This window comes from Nilaparvata lugens, chromosome 9, assembly GCF_014356525.2.
Source record: "Nilaparvata lugens isolate BPH chromosome 9, ASM1435652v1, whole genome shotgun sequence".
NCBI classification, from domain to species: domain Eukaryota; kingdom Metazoa; phylum Arthropoda; class Insecta; order Hemiptera; family Delphacidae; genus Nilaparvata; species Nilaparvata lugens.
The window spans coordinates 14351844-14377815 of NC_052512.1; the positions used below are offsets into that span (position 1 = coordinate 14351844).

Here is a 25972-nt window from a genome sequence, read left to right on the forward strand (position 1 = left end):
GTGTTCCACAAGATACGCAACGTTGCATATGCGAGACTGTGAAAATGAGGGAAATATCACAAATTTCTCGCACATTCAAAGTTGCGTATCTTGTGGAACACTTCAGATAAAAAATCCAAAAAGTAGTCCTGCGCGACCACTCAATTCATTAGAAATTTTATCATCTTTGAATTATATAGAGAATACTTTTTCTCGAAGAATTCAAGGTTCTCGAGATTGAATGGAAAATTTAAAAAAAAAGTCCAAAATTTTGAGGGTGAAGTCGCCCTCTGGCGTGTCAGCAAATTTCAGCGCCCCAAAATACATATAGAACTATCAAAAAAATTCTTTCGGGGCTGTTTCCTGAAAAACGACCATTTGACTGGACTATAATTTGTTATCCTTTTATTAAGCGAGCAATTTCTGTATATCTGTTTATATTTTTCTATTCTTATATCTGGTTATATGGTTATTTATGTTCAACGGATCTCGGAAACGGCTCTAACGATTTTCACGAAATTCGGAATATAGTAGGTTTATGATATCAAAATTTGATTGCACTAGGTCTCATCCCTGATAAAACTCCCTGAAGGACATGAAAAGGATAATTCATCCTTGGAAAAACAGATGATGATTTCGTCGTCTGTCGATAACAGAAGATGCGTGTCCCTGTGTGGGAGATCAGCTGTGTAATCAATTAGCTTCCCAAGTAGCAAAACAATATTGTCTTAATATTGGAAGGAATGTTCTCCCAATATTGTTAAATATATTGTAAATGTTGGTCAATGTTGTCAAAATACTCTGACAATATCTTTATGAAACATTTTATATTTTTTTGAAAATATTATAGCAATGTTGGTAAATATTGCTAAGATATTTTGAAAAAATATTGGAAAATATTGTCACAATATTGAGACAACATTTTTTAAAAAATATTGTCTCAATATTGTGACAAAAATTATCACAACATTGTTCAATGTGTTGTAAATGTTGGTCAATGTTGTCAGAATACTCTGACAATATCTTTATGAAACCTTTAATATTTTTCCTACGATATTTGAAAATATTGGTTGATGTTGGGAAGATATTTTCCTGAAATATTGAAATATATTAACACAATATTGATATTGAACCGAATATTTCCACAAAACATTGTGGAAAAATTATCTCATAATATTGTGAGAAAATTATTCCACAGTATTGTGAGAAAATTATTCCACAATTTTGTACAAAAATTTTTGACACTATTTTACAATATTGTGAGAACATAAGGTACAGTTATACTATGTGCAAGCTTGCTCAAATAAGCACTTTCAAGCTAGTACCTAGTGCCAACTTACAGGTGAAATTTTTTTTTTCAAATGGATGAAACACGTTATGATGTGCTCGGAGAGAATGGTACTAACTCTGCATTATTCATGGATCATTTCTATTCTCTCTGTGCATGTCATGAGGTGTTTCTATGCATGTTACCAGATTCTGTTTTTACCTGTAAGTTTTCACTACCAGCTTGAAAGCGCTTATATGAGCAAACTTGCTCATAGTGTAACTGTACCCTCATTACACAATTTAAAAAAATATATTATAAATAGACTACATTTTTGCAATTTTGTAAATTTCAATTAATATTTTCAACAATATTGAGGTTTTAGGGATTGATTATTCAATTAAAAACCGTAATTATAATCAATTACTAATTTATTGTTTATGATATCAGTAAATTGAACATGTAGACACGTTTTATGATCTTTTCTGTCACTACTATTATATTCTTATCTATTCGAGAGGTTCATCTTCACAATCGATGTCGAATATTGTTATTGTAGCTGGTGTTGATGGCTGATTCCTGGAAAAAATGAAAATAATAAAAAAATCAGAAAGAAACTAATTCAAAGCAGAAAATATTTGATCAATTTTTTTTATTAATACTTAATGGTTATAATTGGATATGAAATCATAAACTTGTATTTTTTATTGATAGAAGTTGTAGAGAATCAGATTCTGAAGAAAACGTTGAATGGCGGTGATTGTGTTAAAGTGGCTCAAATTTCAGAAATCCCGATCGGAAGAAGACAAAATAGTCAAACCATAGCACATCTGAATCAGTGTTTAGTCTCTCTATTTTGATCATTTGATAACAATTCCTGAGTCTTGGGTAAGTTTTACACAATCATGCCAATCAACATTCCCTCCAGAATGAAGTTATAGCTAGAGTACCCAATAAAAAAATTGTTGGTTCATGAAAGACAAGGTTATTAAAAACAAGGTTATTCCGATTTGAGGAAACTGAAAGTGATGGGGAACCCGAAAAATAGTACAGATCAGAGATCCCGACTACATTTGAGATCACGACTGGCGCATTGAAAATATTAATCATATTGAGCTTTCATGGCTCATAACATCCACAAGGTTGCTTTAATAAAAAAATTATTGATCAATTGAGTTTTACATTTTTACCAATGTTTTATTAATAATATCATGTTTCTGTAATGTTGAAATCAGATCTATTTATTAGATTCAGTCCAAGTAGAAACCAAGTGAAGTGTTCTATTTTGAGAAGTGTAACAAGATTACAACATAAATGATATTATTGTCTTGCTGAAAAGACAAGTGCATGCGCACGGTACTAGAATTTCTGATCTGTAGCACTTTAAAAGGCCGGGACACATATAACCGCACCGAGCCCGTGCCGAGGTACGACCGAGCTACGTCCGCGACACGGTGATGATAGTAGGAGAACACACATATCTCAGTTCTGTAGTGCTACTGTGGTCTGATTTCTGAATGTGTTAAACTATTGTTAATAATATAACACTATTAAAGCTTGTTACTTGTGAACCTTTTGTCTCGGCCAAAAGTTTACTCTACCCACCCGATTTTCATTTCGTCCCAATATCAGGCAGTTATGGAACAACCTTCTTTTTAATAACCTTGGGTGAAAGATGCTTATTCAGGAAACAGCTCAATACAGAGTGAGTAAAAAGTTTGAAAACGGCTTGATACTTTTCATAGAGGTGATTTGATGGTCGGACGTAGGGGATCGTGCTAATATAAAAGTTCCTATACTCAATCATGACATTACAAATTTGGTCTGCTATCTTGGCTCAGTGATATTGAATCCAAGCTCTTTTTTCGAATGGGAAGATTGTCGTGTTATACATGATTCCAATGCTGTTTTTCAAGAAAAATTGAATTGTAAGATTAATGCTTACATTTTGTCCAACTTGGATTGGGCTTGTGCAAGCCACGTAGCCGCTTTCAACTAGACCTGCTTCAATTCTGTCTTCGGCCAGCACCGGTTTGTAGCAGCTGCTGTAACAATAACATTTATGAGAACACTAATCCTATCACACATTACTCATTACAATGCGAAAGAAAAGTATAAAGGACAAACAATGTATGAACAAAACTACTTTTTCTAGGTGGGATCGGCTGGAAAGATAAGATGAGGAGGAAGAATGTTTTATAAATCATGGTTTATCATGTAATAGGCAGATTTTAGTAAAACATGAACAGGAAAGTGTTTAGAAAAACCGATAAGAAGTCTGGGTGAAATAATTTGAGAGGAAAAAGTGAATCTTCTGAGCATGTTATAAGAAAATTGTAATATTAATGTATTTCCAAAAAATATCCATTATTCAGTAATGGAATCATGCTTTTTATTATGTAGAATTAACGGTGCCCTACAATTAGTAGGCCTAACACCTTGATATTCTAGAAACTCGAAATAGAATGAAATATATTTGGATAAAAGTCCAAAGTTATCTCTAGTTTTCCATATAGTATTTCTTTATTGGAAATTGAAAGCTGGTCTTGTTATGCATGATAGGCCTATCACTTAACTTGCTACCGCAAAGCAAGTAGGCCCCGCCCTCGGAGGTTGAAATGAAGGTAACGATTCTATTCTATTCCAATACGGAATTTCAATATGAAGTGAATGGTGAGAACCTTGAATCAATAGGACAAACTGTTTCAAAGCTATGTGGAGTGTTAATCACAGACTTGTAGCTTACTACAAATCAATTGATATTTCCAATACTAATTAATGATCAGCATTATAATGACCACCTCCCAAATTGAAAAAAAAATCAACTTAGAGATTCAATATTGCAAATCCTGGATGGAATGCCTTCTTTTTTTATTAAATAGAATAGAATGACTTTTTCATTTTAATGACGAGGCGAAGTTTGGACAGTAATGTCCACTCAACCACGGTGTTTGTGGATGTCATGTTTAATGGCGAAATAAAGTTTTTGAGTCATACAGTGAAGTAGAATTTTCTATTCAAGTGGGATTTTGTCCGACTGATATTGATATTGCAAAATTAGAGTTGTTTAAAAAATATAAAGCAAGCTACACAGTGAACTTCAAAAGAGAAATTAGCTGAAATCTTACCAATCATAACTTCAGTTATCAGAAGGTCCTTGAAAGGTTTTTCTCTCTCTTATGGTCGTCCTTGCTTTGGATGGTGAGGAAGGGTCACCAGCTTCCCCATGATACTCATGATTTTGCGCCCTTCCGAAGCTTTATCGGCGCATGACGCGACATACCGTACGTCTCCTTTGAACAATGAAAAAAATACTTCAGTTGAAGAATAAAATCAAAGTATTCTCAAAGGGATCAAGTATGTCTGATGAATTCATAATGTAACCTTTGATTTTTTGCAATTTCCCAAAAAACTCTATTAAATAAGAGATTATGTATGTGAATCATTTTTGTTCTAAGTGCTAAGTTCGGTTCCATTTAGTGGAATTTATAGGTACGGCAAAAAAAAATATTGTACTAGGTGTTTGGATTTAGGATTGAATTCGGAAAAAATAATTTTAAAGTTAGTGATTTGAAAAGATTTTGAAACGCTGAACATTTGAAAAAAAATTATAGGCTCTGATACTCTTATACCGATGGAAATAAGAGACTAAATAATTTAGTGTCTAATTATTTATTTTTAGCTTGAACCTCCTTATTATCCCCCAGTCATACAATAGCCCACAAATTTGGGTTGGGTTATAAATTATAATTTAGCCCACAAATTTGGGTTGGTTATTATAATTATTTATAATTATAAATTATTTATAACCCAACCCAAATTTGTGGGCTATTTATGACTGGGGGAAAATAAGGAGGTTCAAGCTGTAGGTCATATATTACACAGCTTACTATAACTATAATGTGTATTCAGGATAGGTAGAATTCAACTGGTCAACCAAAATAAATCAACTAAACCCACCCTTATAGAGAAAAAATAAAACACAAGCTACATATATAATATAATAATGTATATTATTTTCTCCAAGCTACCCTATAGTAGGCTTAATTATACTTTTATCAGTCTAACTGATTCAAACTTCCATAAATTTAGTAATATTATTGTGTACTTACATTGATGATAGAAGATCACGTGACTTCAAAACAATAAATGCCTGGATAAAACACTGGAAACAGGAAATATACTCTGTATTCAATACGTGATGAACTGAAACTAACCCTTGCAAGCTTGCGACTGCATTAGACAAGAAGATCAAGTCCAATAACTATATAGCAAAAGGCAAACGCAACTCAAAAAGGCGCGAAAATACTTCGACAAGGAAGGAGTGAGTTTCGAGAGAGAGAGCACGGCCGTGGACAATGGTGAAAGTTAGGCCTACATACTATTACAAAAGAAGGAGCTTGTAGGAGGGGGAGAGACTCAGACAATATACCGTACTAAAAAGTATAGCAATAGAAGACAACCAAGAATATGGCGGAACTGCCGAAAGATCTCGTTGTCCAGTGAGTGATTTATTCATTTATTGTAAAAATATCTGACTGCTAGTCGTTTTTTTCTAAAAGAAAAAAGGGATTTAATAATAAGCAGTTCGTGATGGAAAACAACATTGAAGAATTCAATAGAAGACATTTGCAGTTGAAAAGAGAACATACAGCGTAGGGATTACGGATTAGATTAGATTAGATTAGAGTTCTCTTTATTCATGCAGGCCTATGTTATGTTACAATATAATACACTGCTGGCTTATACACTAATTTAGATTGAATGGCAATATTTCTTATTATTGAACGAATTTTACAAGATATGAAGAATTAATTAATGAGAATAGAGATTGAATGCAATTTTTGAATAACGATAATTGACCGAACGCAGTGAGTTCTATGTTATAACTTGGATTTTCTTTCGTCTGTCTGTATGTAATGCATTTACGGCCAAACAAACGCGTTGATAGAATTCTATGAGATTTGGCAAGAATATTCCTTTCTTACTGCGCGTCGATGTATACACCAACTTACACCTTTGTCTCGATATGGTGTAACTAAAAACTATTTGCACTCAACTTCAAGCCACGAAATAAAATTGTAATTAAGAAAGAAATGTTATTGTTGTGATCATGCTCTGATCTGATCGAATAATAAACACCGATTCTGGTAGAAGTAAGTAAGTATTCCTGAGAAATAAGCGATTCTACTACTGAAAAACTTTCTGTACCGGAATTCTAATATCAAACCTCCATACCTACAATCTGATAATTTCATATTATAATAAGAAAACTATTTTCTTGAGCTTCGTGAAGCCAGTGATAGTTAAAGTTACACACATCGATTTTTGGACGTTTGATTTTTTGCTGTCCTTATGAAATCTACCAGATTAAACGAGACTTGAAACTCTGTCATTATCTGTTTGCCAAGCTATGCAACTGTCGGAAAAGTAATAAAATAATATCCTCCCCATCAATACGCGACCGGAATAAGATTGATACGATACGGTATCAGAGAAAGTGTAAAATGGGCCTACTAAAACTAAAGAAGATTTGTAAAATGCTGCGAGACCTCAAAATCAAGTAATATGGTTCAAATTAGAAAAGAGATGAAAAAACTAAATTGCAATTCATCCTCATTTAAAAGGATTCTCAACTCCGGCTACGAAATGATCTTGACAATATAATTTCGCTTGTATAGCCTACGCTAAAAACTAAGCACCTGAATGAAGTAAGTGAGGCGTGAGCTATTTTCTCTTCCTCCTTCATGTTGTGTAATGAAAAAATCATGTTGTATTGTCTCATATTGTGTGATAGTTATATTTTACAAGCTCATTTCAAGCCTTGAAGAACCACAGATCAATATAGAATCACTGTATGATTCTCAAAAATGTAGTAATTGCAATGATTGAATTGACTGCTGTACAGGGGAGTATCGTTGGCATAACATTTGCTGTTCTCACAACTTTACTTGAATTGGTTCCTGAGTCTCTTTCATAGAATTCAATTTGATATCTCTAATCCATTTCAATACTCAACCATGAAAACCAATTCTCGAATCATAGTATCAATCAGACCCTTTGGATATCGATCTTCTAGTAGTTAACAGAACCAAAATGCAAAGAGTATAAAAAAAACCACCAGTCACTGGTGGTAGGACTGTGGTTGGGTGCAAAGTAAATGCTCTAATTATTGTAAATGGAAATAAATACGAAATATCTCCACTTTCGAGGTGAATTTCATTTCAAAGACTTGAGAGATATCGTCTATTTTTCTTTCAAATAGTCTCCAATTTATCATAAGAGACAATTCAGTACCTAAGTTAATATTATTTGACATTCAATATTTCGATTTCCGTTAATTGAATCAAGCGACTACAATGTAATTGAAGGTATTTGAGTGCTCTCTGATTAATATATAGATCTACTGGGTAGATTAATTGAGTCAGTATGTAATTAATAACTTGATTGGTGAATTCTGGAAATTACTTAATTGCTTAATTACTTAATTACTTAATTGTTTATCACAATTTCTGAAAAACTACTTTATGGGTCGTGATGAAACTTATTATTTCATATACAAAGAAACATTAAAAATGAAAAACAACAGCTTTCTAAGATCCTAGATGTTTACCAATAATGCAGCTATCTTGTGGATATAATAACTTTAACTTCAAGAAATTTTCAGGACTGTTTTCAGAGACAAATATTGTTGAAGCGTTTGAGTTATATGAACTGTGATGAGCTTCTAGCAAATGTGATACAAATAAGATACTTTTTTCTCCTCTCAATACTCTCAATATTATTATGATAGTTTTTGTGATATGTTGATACACAAAATTAACTATGCATTTACTCCGCATGTGCTGGAAGTTTACGTGTAATTGATTAATACAGTACCGTATCAATAATGAAATCAAATATTGGGCTTATCGAGAAGTAATGACAATCGTTCAAGTATTTAGTCTGAATCGTATCTGAAAGTGACTCTTCAACATCAGTAGAAAGTTCTATTTGCACAAAAGAGGAAATCTATACAGGTTTATTTCAACATGGAATTCAATAGTGTGTCGTCCAATAAAGTATGTAATGAAAACATTTGGGGTATGTTGGGTGTGCTCTGTAGATGTGAGATTCTCTAAAATTATAATTAGTAGATAACCCGTGTTCTGCAATGGCGGTCTAATTAAAAACTTGACCCAATGAAATATTCCAGAATTCAAAATAGGCCTATAACCATCCTCGGTAAATTAAGAATCAATATGCAAAATATTTCAAGTCAATCAGCTCAGTAGTTCTGGTGTGATGATACGTCATTCGTGAATTTCCTGTCACCTACGTCTGTTTATTAGACAATATTATTTCCTTAATTAGGCTATATTATAGATAACTCTTAAACATCAAAACAGACAAATTATTTTCGTGATTCACATGATACGGAAGATAATTGAATGAAGATCGAGAACTTACATGTAGGCCTACATTATTTTGCTGTAAACTTACTATAATCTTGATAGATTCTATAAATTAGGATAGGAAGAGAGTTATGAGAGTTTCTGCAGCAAATTTTCCAGAAACTAGTGTGACAACCTCTTTCACCTATAAAAAGTGAATCTTCTCACGCTTTCTCTATCACTTCTCTCTCACTCCTCCCCTCTTGCTTATTTACCCGCTCTCTCTCCCGCTTACTCACTCACTCAATCTCTCACTCACTCACTCTCTCTCTCACACACTCTCACTCTCTCTCTTTCTGTCTCTTTTAATTATTTTTTTAATTAATTTTTTATATTTTGTAAAATTTGTTCAATAATTAGCATTACCGTCAATTCATGTATAAGCCAGTAAATATTGACATACATAAATAAATAACTCTAATCTAATCCAATCTCTCCCTTTCACTCACTCTCTCTCTCTTTTTCTCTCTCTCTCTCTCTCTCTCTCTCTCTCTTTCTCTCTCACCCTCTCTCTCTCTCTCTTTCTCTCTCTGACAACTATTTGCTGAAACACGGCCGATTTATGTAGTTACATCACAATATAATATTATCATTATTTAAATTGCATTAAATCTTCATTCTCATTCATTTATTTTTCATACCTTGTCAAATTTGTTCAATAATTAGCAATACTGTAATTTTAATGTAAATAAGTGTATAAGCCAGTGTATATTGTAACATACCTAAGTGCAGAACTAGATTTATTCTAATGTAATCAATCTCTCTTTGTCAGTTTGTCAGCCTTGATCAACAAGGAGAATTCAAATCAAAGTCTAGACTTGTTTGACCCTTGCAATAAAAGCTAAATACCCAACAAGCCATATTCGAGCTCGACTCCATCCAAGTAGTCTATATCATCCTTGATCAAGAAGTGTTTGCTGATTTCGATTCAAGTAGAAAAAATCAATGGGATTTTGATTAGACTTGCGCGATATTTACATTATCATTCAATATTGTGACAAAGTTATATTGATATTATGTAAATATTGCTAAACAATATTTACTTGGTAAATTATCCAATATTGTATTGATATTATCTGAAAATGTTGAACAATATCTACATGGAATATCATTCAATACTGTGACAATGTTGTATAGATATTATTAAATATTGCTCAGCAATATTTAGGTAACTTTTAATTAATATTGTAATAATGTTGTATTGATATTATCTCAATATTGCCAAACATTATTTACATGATATATTATTCAATATTGTATAGATATTATTTAATATTGCTGAACAATGTTTACATAATATATGATTTGATATTGCAAAAATATTATCCAATATTGTGCCAATGTTGTATTGATATTTTCTGAAAATGTTGAACAATATCTACATGGAATATCATTCAATACTGTGACAATGTTGTATAGATATTATTAAATATTGCTTAGCAATATTCAGGTAATTTTTAATTTAATATTGTAATAGTGTTGTATTGATATTATCTCAATATTGCTAAACATTATTTACATGATATATTATTCAATATTGCGACAATGTTGTATAGATATTATTCAATATTGCTGAACAATGTTTACATGATATATGATTCAATATTGCAAAAATATTATGACAATACTGCTACAATATTATAATGACAATATTTTTAACAATGTTGCTGAATGTTGTGGCAATAATGAGACAATATTTTTTTGCTACTTGGGACTTCCTTTTTCATCACTCTCCGTGCAGTTATATGCACAGCAACTTCTCACCATTTTTTTAAAGAAATCACCATCTGGTAATTGATTAGAATACAAAAATATGATAGCGTGCCTATACCGTAGAAGAATATCCAGCAATTTTGCTCCTTCATGTGACGTCATATGGCCACTGAACTGTATACTAACAGTTAGTATAGAGTTCACTGCATACAGCTGTTTATGTTTGCTTCTGCCCAATGTATTGTGGAGGTATTGGGAAGCTGTGTCTATTATATTAATAGTCGAAGGTATTAGTAATGATGAGAGATTTGGATCACTTTACTGATCTGGGTCAATCGGTCTCGTTCACTGCTACAAGCCAATCAAAAGACTAGGATTTCAATTTCCAACAAGATGGCGCAGTCACGTGACGTGGTCTTGGTGCACTCAAGATTTGTGACATGTAAAAAGCAATGATTGGATAGGAGTTTGATTGATACTTTCCATTCTGTATGTATTCTGTGACAAAACCATATTTTGCCTTGAAGTTTTCTATATCTTGGCCAACCAGGGGTTGAGGCATCGTTTGTTCAAGTAGATTTGTCCACACATCTTGTTCAGCAATTTTATGAAAGGTTGCTGGAAAGATAATAATAATACATTGATCAGGTAAGTGTGGAATATAATATTAGTGTTTATGAGTACTCAATTAGTATGAGTGAATCAATTCAATGTAACGACATTGAAATTAGGGTTAAAATAGTGTAAGCTTATTAAGCTTAAAGCTCTGTGGGCACTCAGCCCACACTTACTTTTTTAGGCCCAATTCACACATAAGTGAGGTGGCACTGACTCTATGTCACTCTATGCGACTCTATGTCACTCCTATTCAGTGTTCAGGAACTGCCTACCTGCGCTCCAGCTGAGAGGCCCGCCCAATCGCCTTTATCATAGGAGTGGACCGCGCCGCAGCGTAACATTGCTACTTATCCCCCTGGGAGGGGGATAGTAAGGAGGTAAACATATCAAAAGTCCCCACCCCTACCACCTGTGCTAAGGGGTGGGGGTGGTTTGAAGGTACCATTTTTTGGTTTCTCGCATAAAACTCGAAAACTATACATCCTCAGGACTTGACTGTTATATAACAAATATTGAAGCTCACATAATTTCCTAAAATATTTATCTCATAATTTTTTTTTCATATCTCCCCTAGTTTTCGAGATATCCGCTCTTGAAGGTGTGACATTTTTGAAAAAAGACACGTTTGCCACCATTTTTTTCTATTTTTGCTCTTATAACATTCTGAAAATCGACGGGAAAAGTCCATGCTGATTACGAGCTTATTAAACATCAAATTCTCTTCAATTTGTTGTATAATTTCACACTTTTACGAATTTCCCTACTCCTTTTGCAGCAGCTTTAGTGTTGAGTGTGGAATCTCCATTTTTGCAACAATAGACCAATTGACAGAGGAATTTTGGAGGGAATATCTAAACAAAATTTTTGTCTTTGCAGCTTTGTTGAGACTAGTTAGGAGGAGAACATATCAAAAGTCCCCATCCCTAACCCATGTGCTAAGGGGATGAGGGTGGTTTGAAAGTTGCATTTTTCAGCGTTTTGCCTCCACTCTCATATCTTGAGGAAAATGCGTTCAACAGACATAACTAACCATTCAAACATGAAGCTTGATAAATTCTCTACACTTTTTGTTCAGTGGAATTTCGTAATATTCTCAACAGTTCCCGAGATATTCGCTCTTGAAGGTGTGTAATTTCCAGAACAACAGGTTTTCATATAATGTTTTGCTCTTGCAGGGCTTATAACTCTCCAACAATGCATCATAAAAACTGATGCTCATCGTAGGTTTGCAGAGCATTGAAATCTCTTTGAAATTATTTATTATCTCACTATTCCAAGTTTTCCTCACATCGTTATAGCAGCTTCAATGTAGGGGGTGAAATTTTCATTGCAAGGTTCCTTGGTGAACGACAGTTCAAACAGATCTGCAGGATCTAGCGGCAGCGCCCGTAGTGGTTACTTACCGCAACTGGTTGGCGGTAACAAAGTGATTTCAACAAAATGCCAGACAGAGCACAAAACAATCAAGATTCTGGATGTGCGATTTTCTGTCAGTGCCGGTTCAATGAAATGTTTTAGTACATAGAAGACGCGGATTTGGCGCCACCCGCCGATATGAATATATTATAACTAGCACCTAGCAGGTAGGCTCTCTTTGCTTTGCATCAGCTTTGCCTTATCCTGACCCGCACCCAGGCTGTATCATCCAGAAATGAAACCAGCAGACTCGCTTCTCTCGCTTGCATTTTTCAATTGAGCTTACCTGCTTCCGTGAATACACACTTGTAATTTCTAGGCCCTTTCTAATTCTCTATAACGAGTATTCACATGTTTGTTCATTGGGTCTCGAAAAATTGCTCTTATCCATGTAGATTAGGGTTCTAAAAACTTCTGGCTATTAATAAAAAAAAAACAATAAAAATATAATTTTTCATAGATAGACATGTTTCAACTATGATAATTATTGTACAGCTTGCTCTTAGGAAATTTCCATTCAAATCGTGTCCAAAACTTACAAAATAGTTAAGTTTTGGACTGAGGCAAAGCCTTTCAAGTTTCAATCTACTTTGAAACCCTACAAGAATGCAAAATCGGAATGAGAAACTGGAGAATAGAAACCAGCCTACTGAGTAGCACTGCCATATACTAAACTGAATATTGAGTTTACTAAACTATATATTGAGTTTTCAGTCTAGTCATCGGAGGGTTATAAAAGGAAAAGTTTGGAAGTCAATTTTCTGCTATGCAGTTCCCTTTAGGGCATAAAGGAGGTAGACATATCAAAAGTCCTCACCCCTAACTCTGTGCTAATCGGGTGCATCTTTCGGACATGACTGTTACATACAAAATTAAAGCTCACATAATCTCCTGCAATACTCCCCACAACTTTTTCTATATCTTCTATAATTTACGAGATATCCGCACTTGAAGATGTGCCATTTTTGAAAAAAAAACACGTCTGCCTCCAATTTTTTGCTTTTTTGATCTCATACCTTTTCAATTATTCATGGAAAAACCCATGCTGATTATTTACTTATAGAGCATTAGACTTTCTCAAATTTGAAGTATAATTTCACAATTTTACGAGTTTCCAGTTAGGGGGTGAAAATATCAAACGTCCTAAATGTGCTAATTGGATGGAAGTGGTTTGAAAGTACCATTTTTTGGTTTTCCGCATATATCTTAAACAATATGCATCGTGCATACATTTCTATCGGATACTACTTTAAAGCTTAAAAATTTGCCTACAATTAACATCTGCAACATTTTTCCATAATAGTTTTCTAGACATACGCTATTGTAGGTGTCACATTTTAATATACTGTCATACAAATGCAATGTATACCCATGATATGACATGTATAGTGAAGTCCACGTTAATTATGGCAGTGAATAACATCGTTAACGATCCCTTGCCACTCACTGCCTTCTATAGAATATGTCTGATAAAAATGTGAGAAATCGCAGTAAAAACCTTGGGGAATGCAAGGGAAACGAAGTAAAATCGCGTATATTTTTTATTATTTTTTTTTTTTATTATTACTTCTATTAAAACTAGTCACTAGGACTAACCATTAATTTTGTTCTCTTATTCTTATCCTAAAATATTAATTTTCATTGCTAAAGTCTTCCAGTGAAGCCTACAGTTCTAATCTATAATTCAATATTTTGTTGTCCAATGAGAGTTGTGATTGTCTGCCCAACAGCCAATAGATTTTACTGTATTTCAGTCCCAGCTCACTCCTTTTCATCTTGATATGCTCTTTCCATTTCAACTTGGCATCAAGAGTCATTCCAAGGTATTTTGCTGTGTTGCTGTGTGGTACTACATTCCCATTTAGGTTTATACGAATCGGATCATTGATATTTTTGTTTGTGAAGTTGATATGAATGGACTTCATCTCATTCAATCGGATTCTCCATTTCTTTGTCCAGTCACTGAATTTGTTGCTAGCATTCTGTAGTTTTGTGGCTGCTTCTTGTACTGTTTCCCCTTCTGCCAGTATTGCAGTATCATCAGCAAAGGTAGCAATTGTCACTGCATCCAATTCAGGAAGATCGCTTGTGTACAGCACATAAAGAACTGGTCCAAGAACACTACCTTGTGGAACTCCAGCCCTTATTTCCTTTAATTCAGAGACGTCATCACCTTGTTTTACTCTGAACAATCTGTTAGTGATGTATGATTTTAAAAGTTTTACAAGTGGAGTGGGAAGAATTTTATGAAGTTTATTGATCAGTCCTTCATGCCACACTTTGTCAAATGCCTGTGCCACATCAAGGAATATTGCTGAGCATATACATTTTTTCTCTAATGAATTCTCTATTACATTAGTGATTCTATGTACTTGGTCCAGGGTTGAGTGCTTCTGCCTGAAACCAAATTGATGGGCTGGTATCAGATTCCTGCTACTTATGATGGGAGCCAATCTCTTCATTAGCAATTTCTCAAAAAGCTTTGAAATTACAGGTAGAAGAGATATTGGGCGGTACGATTTTGCTTCTTGAGGACATTTCCCAGGCTTTTGCAGCATAATGACTTCTGCCACCTTCCAAATTGTAGGAAAATGCTGTAATCGGAGTGATGCATTGAATAAATATGTTAGCATGATAATACCTTTCCTTGGAAGTTTCTTCAAGATTTCACCTGTAATCAGATCAAACCCAGGTGCTTTTTTGGTATTCAGATTTGCGTATATTTGGCGTAATTCTCTAGTCTGCTCATGACAAAATTTTCAGACCCTTGCTGAACTTCTGGACCAGATGTGAACATGATCTGTCAATTAGTTATTGAGAAGGCGTAGTAAAAGCAGGGAAAGGTTGAAAAACCGCGGAACTTGGGCGTTATCCCAAGAGCAAATACTATATTTTTTTTATAACTCAGCTGAGACTGTGTACCAAATTTAAATATTTTTCCCATACTTTATTAGTCCAGTCACTAGTATTTACATTGTTGCATGCAATTTATATTGTGGTTCTGATTTTTTAATATATTATTCGGGTACATAAGAGAAGTCCAGAACCAATTTCTTCATGCAAAATTTCCTTGTGCTAGATACAGGGTGGCCCCAAAACCTCATATTTTCGGCTCATTTTCCAGTTTTCAGCCATTTCTGCCAAATCTCGCGATCGGACAGCAAAATTTGCTTCTGCTTTTTCTTCAAATTATAAAACTCTGAATATAATGTGATCATTCGGAGCTCTCTATCTCCAATGAGTACTGAGTTATGATTTTTCAAAAATGAGTGAAATTTTAAGAAAAAATCAATTTCGATGAATTTTAGTTTTTGATCAACAATATCTTACGATTGTTACCATTCAGATGTGTAATTCAAAATCCCCTGGGCGTATTCTTGTGCTCTACAATCTGAGATCAGGTAGAGCGCTCTATCTCATATCGATTTCCAGGTACACCTGACAACAATTCTCCTTGTATTGTGAAAAACACCTAATTTTCAGCTTCAATCATCATCACCAACTACATTGACCGCACATTGATATTTCGCACTATGGCATACGTTCATGAGACTATGTTCTATGAGAGTCACCCGTTACATGAACTTCATTTCAGTATTTCCCAGTGGAGAGATGCGCTTAAGGGCACCTCAAGGATCAAAATTTCAAACACTTATAACTTTTGACACAATGCTCAGATTTCATCGTACTACGCTTCATTCTTCTCGGCTCGTCAAGGCGGTCCAAAATCATGCATGATAAGTCAAGTTCAGTCGGAAAATGGATAATTTATTGTTGAATGTTCTTAAGCCCTTATTCCAATACACAAAAAATGACCAATTTCTATATTAAAATCTGCATGTCTTGTGAAATACTTTTGATAAAATTTCCGAATCCAGTGAGGATGTGAAAATTATCTGCCTCTACCAACTCCAATATATTATGATACTTTCGATTCCAATCCAATTAGAAAGTTACAGGAGATTTTTAAAATGGCGATTTCAGTTTTTACATTTTCTTTGTGATTTTACTGTTGATCAAGAGTTTCTAAGACGAGTCTGATACATCATAGAAACTTACGATTGATTCCAAATTGTAGATCAATTCATCCTCTACGAGCTCATTTGCCTAGAATCCATCTTGAATCACTTTTCCCAATCATAGAACTGCCAAAACCGTTAATATGAAAGAAATATCTACAATTTCCGGGATATTTTCAACAATCAAATCTCATTTCATGAACATATTTTTCCATGGATCGTTTTCTGCAGATAAAAAAGTCACAAAAATCGTGTAATTAATGAAATTCCAGCTGTTGCATAAACAAACAAATATTGAAAGTCTTCCGCAAGACAAGAGAAATTAAAAAAAGACCGTGATGAATAATTGGGACCGCGGAAAAGTCCATCCTTAAATATACGACCTCAAAAATTAAATATAAAAAAAAATGTAATTTATAAATGTTTCTAAAAACAAATGTAAATGAAAATGGTTGAACAATGGATCGTTAAGTGCACAGAAGCACAGAACAAAATACTCAACTAAGAGGTTAGATGTCTTCACCAGCTGGCTTAAAGAAAACCAGTAGGATTTCTGGAAGGTCTGCGATGCCCATGGGCTGGACACCAGGTAGGCGTCGGCGTTGAATTGGACCAGATACCCGGACAGAACCGGCAACAGGACGGCAGGGAGCTGTGGAACCAAGTACCAGGGCGGCGTCGGCGGCGAACTGCGCTGAATCCTCAGACAGACCGGCAGTGAGACGGCAGGGAGCCGTGCAGAAGTTGAATCCACTCCAAGTGTGACCAGCAGCAGGTGATGATGGTAACAAGGGCGCTGTACTAAGCGCTACAACTCAGTAGGTTTGTTACAAATGGAGATAGAATTGAATCCAAGTCAGTAGGATGATGATTACAGATGTCATCACGGCAGGTGTTGCGCGATAATGCGTAGGCTTGTGCATGGACAAGATGTTGTTAGAGAAAACTAGTTACTCCAGGTAAGTGAGTAGATCACAAATGTAAATTGTTGTGGTGATATGATCGAAGCACACACAAATTCTGATAAACCACAATGGTGATGATGATAGTTCAATGAAGGTGTATACACGGCAGGCGCAATGTAACTTAGCAGCATACAAGTAGATTGATAGCCGCGACCCAATAAAGCAATTTCAAACATGAACAGTTCTAGGTTACAATGAGTTGGCAACTGGTGGCCAAAATAGTGCGCAATAGTCACTGAGAAAAGAAATCACAATGGTGTAGATTTCAAATGATGAGAGGAAATTACAAGGGTTGATGTAATTCCAGGAATAATTGTCATGGACAAGCTTCTTCAAATCCTAGATGCAGGATAAATTGTAACCTTGCTTAGTAACTAGTTCAATGCAGAAATGTCTGATGCATAAGTAATTTTTTTAATGCATCGAGTGTAGTGGAACTATATATTTTCTTGATGGTTGAAAACTGTCAGTTGCTGACAAAAATGTTCTTGCAAGTGAGAGATTGCAAACAAAGTTCATGATGAAACAAATAACCAAACATGTATCATTAGGACACAGCTAGAATTGAATACAGAAAATAAAGTTCTTCTGAGCCTTCTTCTAGTAAAAATAGCTCATTCTGGATATTATCGTTGTTGGATCAACAGTTCTTCAGAATTAGAAGCTCAAATTTGATAAATGTCGAAATTCGAAGTTGAGGGACAAAGCACATTGCGTGCGAGTGATGTCGTTCAGTTACTTACAAGTTTTTTGACACAAATAATGATGAACGTTGAAAACTAGAATACCACATCGAGAATAGATATTTATGAATCGATGAGACACATTTTCAATGCGAATTTGTCACTTTTAGATTAAAAAGGATAAATTTGAAACTTGAAAATACGCTTTCTCCAGCCATTCCATCGACAGGAGCAAGTAGGAACTCAGCCTATAAGGCAGTGTACCAACTGTGAAACAATGAACCCACCAGCAGAAAAATGGCAAATATAAATGAATAATGCCATAATAGGCTAAAATAGGACTAATGCTGAACTAAGTATAATAAATCTAATTGATAAATCGATTGAAAATGACAAATCTGACGAATAAAAATTAAAACTATCAAAATCGACAGGGCAACTGTGAATACAAGCACCAGCGCTCCAAGCGGCAGCAACCAAAACAAGTGGTGACACACAAGCACCAGCGCTCCAGGAGGCGGCGACCAAAACAAGTGGTGACTGCAAATGCCAGATTTAACAGATATATTTATGTATCTTGACTTTTTGGATTTGAATCGGAATGGCAATCTATATTCAACTCATGTAGGTACTGCATCGTATAGTCGCTAGGAAGTTGAGGAAGAATATTACCTAATCTTCAATGAAACCGCCCGTCACCTGGTTGCCTATTGAAACCATAATGCAGTCGAACCTCTGTATAACGAAGTCGATTATCCCGAGAAAAAATTCGCTGCAAAGAGGTATTCGTTATTGAGAGGTTCTGTCAAGAAAACTGCAACGATCCAATGGATCTTATAATATTGTGTCACGGCGGTAAATAAATTAATATGGTACATAGAACTTATCATCGCGAACGTAGGTAGGGTACCTATTAGGCCAATATTAATATGAAAATTTGAAAATTCATGCAGTTTAGAATAAAAAACATGTTTTTTGAATATTTATAACATGTAATAAGTAAGTAAACTCACCAATTCATTTTCAGAAAGCTTGATTTGTACTATTAGTAGAGTTTAATTAAAGTACATACTCTGTAGCAATATTTTCCAACTCTACACTACCATTAGATGGAAAATACGGTTATTTTGTCAATAACTCCACTATAAATACTATAATAATTCAACTTTCATAATTTTTAAATGTTTTATATTTGAAAAAGTGAGTGATTTTCGGCTGAATTTTACATTTGAATAAAAAAATCATGTTTGATAAACGACTCACATCTATTCAAACAATCAGACATGTCTGGTACACTATTTTTCAGTTTTAATCCTTGCCTGATAATTTTGAAAGCCTCTAGAACTTTTTGATGTGACGGATTCTTCTCCTCAGTTTCGTCACAGCTATCATCATCATAGTCAGTTTAAAGAATTGAAATGTGTGACAAAAGCAAGAATGGGGAAGTCCAGTGTTCACCTGCCTGGTCTACAATAATGACAAGTTCTTGGAATTCAATTTCCAATAACTTGCATTCAATTTCCGACATGTGTCTCACCCTCTATTGACTGTCTACCACCCTATCTTCTTCCTACCTGAATTGCCATTATTTTTAGTCTATTGACCTTTCTGCTGAAACAAAACAATTCCTTGAAAATAACCGTCTGCTTCCTATACACACCACACTTTGTATGTTGAAGTCAAGAGAAAACTTTGTTGTTGAGAGGTCCGAAATACGTTAGATGGAGGTAAATGAGCAGCCAAAACTCAAAAATGTCATGGGAACAGATGAAAATTCGTTGTGTAGAGGATTTCATTAAGTGGAGGTTCGTTATAGAGAGGTTCGACTGTAATGTTATTTTTTTGTGTTACTACATGTCGATGGACACAGCGCACAGTAACAAATGGGCAATTTTGGAATTTTGTGACATAATATAATCGCCACCAGCTCACAGATAAAATTACACTTCAGTGAACCGCACGAAAACAATCGGCTGGAGATTGCATAGCCGAGTCATCCTCACCCTCCCGCACAAATAGGCCTTACCAAACGTTTTGTCAATTTGCTGTGGACAACTTCGATCAACTGTCATTTGACATCGTTGCACTCATTTGTTCCAATTTCCAGCGGACTATTATCGTGCGGTTGACTTCTTACAAACTACGAGCCACTGTGTTTCATGTGAAGAGATAAATAATTTATGGGGATTATAGCACTGTACTATAGTTTATACTATTCTCATATTCATATTATGGAGATTGGAACAAGGAGAGGATAAACTTTAGCTATTGAATTGATTCTTAGTTGAGTATAATGATGACTTGTTTGTTTTTATTAAAGCTTACCCGAGACTCTAATCAGAGAATATATGGGAATTGTCAAAAATTTATAATACATACAGTAATACAAAAAAATAATAAAAAATCACACAAAGGAACCCTTCCTACACACAAACTCTTCTGTAGTATGGAATACTCCAAGCATCAAAAAACTTTTCAACTCCTTTTAAAAAACATCGACATCTTCACAATTTTTCAAATCAGTAGGAAGCTGTTCGAATTTAAGGCCCACATATGTTGGTTTTTTCTTTAAATTGATTGAAACTCTGAAACTTTGAATCGATTGATTCTTATTTACTTATTTTTTATCAAATTCTAGAAAAGGGAAAGAGAATGCAATTCCTCTTAAACGTCAAAGTATAATAACTGACAGTCTTTGTGATTAAAACAGAGAGAATGTTGAAAACGTGTTCATTTCTGAGTAAGGAATTGAAAGTACTTTATTATCGCAACAAGAGTAAGTTTGATGAGGACTGCAACTATATCACAATGCAAGAGTCAGACTTCCCCACACTCCGACTTCCAATACGATCCACTTACACAGGCTCTCTTTTATAGTTTAGGAAATTTCGCTGTTGTATGATCGCGCGTGCTCCGTCCTCCAGCAGACCAAGCCCGAGCACCAAAATCCAGAGCAAAGCTTGTGCCAAGTTTACAAAATTTACTCCAGCACAATATTTGCAAGGACTACTGCGATACAGGAACAAAAAACAATTTATTTGCCTTGCACAAAAATTAGTTTGCTTAAAAAACTAATTAGTTGGCTGAAAATAGTAGGCCTAGGCTTATATAATAATATTATGAGCAATTAAGTGAAAATAGGGTGGAAATAACAAGGAAATAAGAAAGTCTGACAAAACACAAGTATTGCGTGAACCATAAACTGATTGATACGGGAATAAAAGAAACTATAGAATATGAGAAGCTTTACAATGAGAACTTGAAAACACATTAGAAAGAAGAATCAAAATCGGGAAAATAGATTAAATATTTTTCAATTTAAAAGAAAGCAACACGGTATACTTTAAGAATTTTCAATTATACTGTTGAAATTATTATTAATTACTAAAAAGAGCAACTTGGTATATTTAAATTCAGTTTAAGAAGAACTAGAAAGTTGTACTCGTATTAGAAAAATTTTGCGATAAGAAATTTAGAATTAGTAAAGAACGTATTAAGTTCGTGTTCTTAAAAAGTTGGGAGAAATAATTATTGATTGATTTTATTGATGTAACAAAGTAGTATTTATTGGGATCAATTGAAAAAATCTGGTGTGATACACTCACACAACTTTCCTTGCAGTTATGAAAATTGATCAACTGACGATAGTGTTCGCGCGCATCTCAAGTCTACTTTTCTAAGATCTGAGCCAGCTGGTGACAGGACAATAACGCTGCAGACACACAAAGTCTGCTATCTCTCCATATAGTGAATGATTTAATAGAATCAACAGTTGCCAACAGTTTGCAATTGAATAATCTTATTTTCTCGAATTTCGAGCTTATTTTCAATTTTAGGTGAAAATGTTACTGAACATTAATTGTAGAGATTTGTAAGCTCAATCTTTTCCACTTAGAGTTTTTTGTTTAATTTGTATCTGAAGCCTGATAATTGGGAATCTAAAATCAAACGTTGCATAGATGGTGCAGTGCTCCATAAAGCTTATCAATGACTTTTGATAAAAATGGCGGATAACTACTGAAAAACCATGTTTTTCACGATTTTCTCAAAAATGAATAGACCGATTTTTTTTAAATTCATACCCTGTATAGTTATTTATCTGCTCTATCAACTGGCATGAGTCTCCTTTCTGAGAAACTAATGGGGGGTCCACCCCATCCTTGAGATATGGATTTGTAACCTCCTTCTCGTGCATGAGGTAGGTAGGTAGAGCAGTTCATAAAAAGAACACATAGTCGGGATATTTCATCTGTAGAACAGCTGTTTTGACGACTTTAAAAAAATAATCGAATTTCACAATTTACACAAAGGAAAAAGTACTCTGAAAACAATTATATATACACACTAGCAAGAACCCGTGCTTCGCAAGGATCTATTTTAAAACTTTACAAAATGAAAACTTGACGTAATGAAATTTTGAAGAATTGAGAATAGGCCTATAACCATCCTTGGTTAATAAGAATCTATAAGCAAAATTTCAAGTTAATTAGTCCAGTAGTTCAGACGTGATGATGCGTCAAACATAATTTTCCTATCCCGTACGTGCATAAGCCAGCTCTTTACTTTATATAATTATTTTAGATATAGTTAACGACTGCAAGAGATAGGACTGTGGAACAGAATAGTGGTGAAACTATGATAGCGCCAGAAGTGTCTCAAACACAATAGTAGGTACTACATGAACTTTTTGAAATTGATTTGAAAAAATGTTAAAACTACAGAACTGAATCCTTATCATTCTACCCTCATTTAGAGAGGCTTTTGTTTGAGCCGAATGGAAATCTATTTATAAAAAAATGAATGTCTGTTTGTGTGTTTGTTTGTTCCCTGTAGACTTGAAAACTACTTGACATAACGGCATGAAACTTTGGGAATATGTTGTGTGAATATTGGGGATGGTTTCTGAACAGAAATTTCAATAGGGGGGCTGATAATAATTATTTATTAATCCATTTTACAGACATATGTTTTCGAAATTTTCGGTCGAGCGGCTACTGAAGAACGAAAAGATGATCATGATTCAAGATCATATTGTGATAATATGATTTAGCATCTAAAGTTACCAGCTGTAATAAACATATCACCCTGTGATAAATTATTGTGTACTGGTATTGAAACGGTAGTTTGGAGTTGAAGTGTAGTTGATTGGTACCAGCTGTTGATAATGGTTCCTCAGAAGACCTATACAAATAATTATCACTCCCCTTTCATTGAGAAACTGGAAAATGTTGAAAAAATTATTCACCTAATGAAAGAGAGTATATATATATTGTATAGTATATATGTATAGTATCCATATTGCATTCATTAATTACTGAAGAATAAAAGAATAATTTACAATTTTTTGAATTTAGCTTAGCTTATATTCATCCTAAAATGGAAAGAATATGGAGTTCTATGAGATTCATCGTACATCGCATATTTCCTGGACCATATATCGACAATCTACAGCTATGAAAACATTGAATATTTTTCTTTGAAACACTGATATAATCTTTTTTTTTTAATTGAAAACTTTACTGATAGATATTACTACCAATTGATTGAGAAGAATTATACGTTTTCGGAATAATGAATGGTGCATGACTAAGCACATAGGAAGTCCGTATTGAGATGTAAATGAACATGTTGATTGTCAGATAAATTTCATGATTCACCAAATAAAGTCAAGTGTAACATGAGATACATTGGCGGTGCGAAGTTTGCTGGGTAAGCTAGTTGTAAATTAAGCTTTATTAATAGACAACGCTGAAAAAGACAGGCTCAATCACCAGGAATACTATAAATCTGTAGAACGTTTACCACGTAAAACACATGGTAAGCTCGCGCTATCAATCAACGCAAAATCAATTCGATAAGCTAATTGATGAAATTGTTTTAAGCTTTCCAATGATTACAATATTTATGTTAGAATATCATGTGTCAATTATCTCAGTTCCATATGAAGTTCATCTTACCATAAGCTTACTTAATAGGATCCTTTTTCATCCTTTGAAACCCTTAGAGGCAAAATATCTCAAAATCCGTTCTTAGTGCGCGTCTAGCATGTTTGAAGAATATTTTTGCAAAGTTTCAAGTCTGTAGGACAATAAGTTTGAGCTGTAGTGTGATTTTACATCAAAATTTTCGAAAAATGCCCTCTCCTGGACCCCCCTGTGCTCCTGATCGAAATTTTTCTGCATAGATCTAATTTTATTTTCGTAGTTGAACAAGTGGAAATTGATTCAAATTTTTTAACAGCTTTGGAAAGTGTTTTTGGTTATATTTTAGTGAGTAGAGCTCCTATTTTTCCCCAATCATTTGAACATTCAACATGTCTGATGACTTGTCACACCTCACCATTAGATAGTTTAGTTTGAAAATTTTGAGAGGTTGAAAACATTCCGGATTTAGGAAAACAACTCACGTAGGAGGAACTGGAATGTGAGAACAACTTCACTTCGACCATTCAGCGACAAGACTCAGGGAGGTCTGTTGTTTCACTATCGTTCTCTAAGTCTCCTGATTGTCTCAGTGATTCATATGCTATGTCAGAGCGCCAGCTAATCGGTCTGGAGAAATGACTCATGTGGGATTCAAACATGCATTCAGCCTATCATGATGTAATCTTGGACTATCTTGAGCAAGGTCACATGGGATTGGTCAGGAATCACAATGATAAGAGTGGTTATTCTATGTTATGGAATTTTTGGTGAATATAATCGATTATTTCGAATGAGATGAACGGTTATTACATCAATAAAACTGTACCTATCAGCTACCATCTATAGAAGGCATTGACAAGAAAGGGGATCGGCAACGTTTTGCTCCTATCTTTCTCCACTGCAATTATAACTTGGACCTCACTATAGAAGAGATTAATCAACCAATAATCCCTTATTGTCTGTGACGTTATATTTGGCATCGCATGTGCCCTGCTTGGCTGCAGTCGGTAGAGCAAAGATTTTTGAATGAATTTATTATTTTTGTGACTCCTGAAAGAAATATATCACCAGTTTCTTACCAGCTCTTCTAGGAGCTCAAATAATTCTCTGCTTACAATGGCTACAAAAGTCGGCTGCTTTAACAGTTCACAGCTCTTATGACTGATTTGGTAAACTCCACAAATATAGATGCAGAAGAGGCAGATAGATATAAGGGCTCTGATTTTTGTACTAGACAATATGGTATCGTCATCAATGCCACCTGCCACCATCTTACAAAGGGGTTCAGCAGTGTAAGATGATACCGAGTGGAATCGAAGGCAATAATTTATCAGAATACCTCACATATTCTATTAATTTATATTGCTGCTGCAACCTAATACCATGACTCTTGAGTTCTTCCAAATCGGATGCGATGGTTCTGGATAATTTAAATGAATCTAAAGAACGTATTATTCCCAAAGATTAAATAATAAATGCTGTATATTAGCCATTTATCAAACTTATTCAGTGAGGAATATAGTTGGTTGATAATTCAAATACTATGTCAATACTGGTGATAAGATAGACTATACGAGATTGGTCATGCTTGAAGATATAATCATAAATGGAAGATACACCATTCAACAACTCAATTTGCTGGATCCAACCTGGTCTATTCTGGATGGTTCTCAATTGGCTTGATCCAAACTGGTCTCCATTGGATGGAATTTAGTTGGGTGGATCTGAGCTAGTCTGTTCTGGATGGATTGCAATTGGCTGGATCCAAGCTGATCTGTTCAAAATTGATCTTAATTGATGGATATAAGCTGGAGTGTTATGAATGAATTTAAATCGGCTGGATCCAACCTGGTCTGTTCTGAATGTATCTCAATTGGCTGGATATAACCTGAACTGTTCTGGATGGAGCTCAATTGACTGAATCCAACCTGGTCTGTTCTGGATGGATCTCAATT

The 25972-nt window shown here is 34.5% G+C and overlaps 1 long non-coding RNA gene across 1 annotated transcript; it reads right to left on the reverse strand.

The window, feature by feature from the left end:
* Window positions 1-1659: 1659 nt before the first annotated feature.
* LOC120353048 lies at window positions 1660-4481 on the reverse strand. The gene is made up of 3 exons (XR_005572161.1): window positions 4375-4481; window positions 3192-3291; window positions 1660-1825 (listed from the first exon to the last, which is right to left on the reverse strand). It is a non-coding gene; the product is annotated as an uncharacterized LOC120353048 (long non-coding RNA).
* Between the last annotated feature and the right edge of the window lie 21491 nt (window positions 4482-25972).